Consider the following 2,728-nt stretch of genomic DNA (forward strand, 5'->3'; position numbering starts at 1 on the left):
GTTTGAGTGTTATTCCGACGATTCCACTTTTCCCTTTGCCGTACCGCATAAAGGTTGTTTCAATGGCCATATCGCTCCAAATGCCATTGAAAAGCCCAGAGTTATGGTGCATTGTATGCTGTCCCTTCATGAATTGATCGGAAACGTTCTTGGGAAGGCCATGCATTGATCGTAGATAGTACAATGCATACCGAGTATAGTGTACATGGCCTGCAGCGAAAAACAGCGGAATCATATCTTTGACAGTTGCTAGATGCAACGGCCAATCAGCCTCCCTCTCAGCACGGATGAACTGGAGAACGAGAAACATGGGTTTGATGAGACACTCCACCCAAAGCTTTGTTGTTCTACTCTGAGAAGCGAGGTCGTCCAAGATGTCGGTAAGATCAGCCATGCATTCTAGTTGGTGATTGGTGAAGATGGACCGAAGTAGTTCCTCAACTAGCATTCTGAGAGCTCTAACATTTTGTGGGAATTTTTTGCCACTCAGCATCTTCAGAACGCCACCAAACACAGGGCTAAGTATTTCAACAATGCCTGTGTCAGCCATAAGGGTGCCAATGGAACCACAATAACTCATTAATAAGTGCATTCCACCAAGACGAAGGTGGATATTTCCAAGTTGAATCGGATTTTCCCATTGGACATGTAAAGCTATGCGATAGAGTTGCAAGTCGGCTGTGAACACCACATACTCTTGTCCGACTTTATGCGATAGTTGCTGTGCTTTCTTCATTGCTGCCATCATTGTTGACGGATATGCTGGCGGCATGTCTATCAGAGGTAGATATACAATGTTGGTTTTTGGCTTGAGGGTGTGACCTTGCTCTCGACACAACCGGGTGTTGTAACCATTGAACTCTGGGCAGCCTACCCGTGTAACGACATCATTGAAAAATGCAAAGTCATTCTCGGCTGCTCTTTTCCGTGATACATCCATCATCACTTGGAGTTCTGATGAAAGTGAAGCAGTAGGTATGCTGGGCATCTCTGGTTTCTTTTGCCCATAGTATACAACAAATGAGTCGTTGTCGTCTGGTATTGGTTGGCACACTTCTTCCTTTTTGATTCGCCTGATGGTGTCAGGTCCTTGTACGTCTTCATAATGTGTTGATGGTTGCATGATAATCATGGCTAGAGAATGTGTGGATGCCTTGCCATTGGGGGTCGAAATATCTGTGTCGAAATTATCGGACACCACCTGCACCAAGCCTTGCTGTGCATCAGATATTCCTTGCTCAGTGAGATCATGTGGTACCGCAAGTGCAGCGGACTTCTTGAAACGCTGGATTTCATCGTAGCTGCATGTAACACGATAGTCATACATATGAGTCAGTAATTCCTTGGAGTCGCGCATCAATATGCCCAGTGCTACTTGAAGATCTGTTGCTCGATTAGTTACAATGCTTGTAATGATGTTTCCAATCAGCAGAGCTGGCAATGATGTTTCCAATTTGGGAGAAATAGCTGTCAGCAGATCTTGCAAAGTGTCTGAAACCGACTGGCTGGCTATATGTTTATCAATGTGTTTGTTGTATGAAGACTTATCGTGCTCCACGGCCTTGCATTCTCGCACAACTTGTTTGCTGACTTTGGCAATACTTCGTGAGATGTCATCCTCTTCATCATCTTTCACTAGTTTGAGCATTTTGGCAGTATTTTCTGTGAATGTGACTATGCTTGCAAAGCCTGGGGCGGATAGGACAAGAAGTTCACTGCCAAAATGCTGCCGCAGCTCTTCGAGAAGTCTTCGCCTACTAAGTGTCCTGCCAGAGTTGCTTGAGTATTCATGGAATAATTCGAGTGAGTTCCATATCCGATGTTTGTCAGCTTTCAGCTCCTTCAAAGTATGATCCAGGCCTATGTCAATGATCGCTCCAGTTGCTTGTTCAAGGTGATCATGTTGTGATAGATATTTGTTGGTGAAAAAGCGACTCATACAATCTCTGTGATAGCGTGCCTCCACTGCATGTAAGTCACTCAACGCACCTTGCACTCGATGCCTGACATCATTGGCCCAACTGTCTGCCCTGGAATCGCATTTCTCAAGTAAATACACCTTATATGGCTCTCCACTATGCTCCGAATGAGTAGAACGACAGAGGTACGCAGGTCGCCATCGTTCTGGATGTCGTTCATTCTTGTTTAGTTCACATAGCTGCCCGCAATACAGACAGTGGTGCATAAAGTCAAAGACGCTTGACGAACGGCGAAGGCGTTTTGTAGACGGTCTGGCTTCTTCATCAGTGTCAGCTTTCAAATATTTTGCCAAATTAGTTTTTGATGTGTACCGTGAAACACAATTTTTGTGATAGAACACACTCAGGTCTGGATCGGTGCTGAACTGAGTTTCCAGCTCAGTGAACAAACTGTCTTTGTACGTCTGGCTTGCTTGTATGATTGAGATTATCCGGGACGATCCGGCACTTTTAGAACATGGCTGCCTGTCATCACATTGGTCTCCGTATTTCGACTTGAATATGCACTGTTCATCCATCACTTCTGCAAAGAGACAAAGAACTATCATTACAATAATGGTTTCATCTGATTCCTTGTATCTGAAAACATATAAAACGACATATTGGTCATTATTGTCCCTTCTATAGTCATGGAGATATTAACACATCTGGATTTTAAGCGTTCGGTGGCGGCCATCTTGGATTTTCTCAATTTTCTCAATTTCCCCAAAGGTGAGAACTCCACACCCACCTGGATATCATTATATACA

This window comes from Notothenia rossii (genome assembly GCF_949606895.1).
Source record: "Notothenia rossii genome assembly, chromosome: 2".
NCBI classification, from domain to species: Eukaryota; Metazoa; Chordata; class Actinopteri; order Perciformes; family Nototheniidae; genus Notothenia; species Notothenia rossii.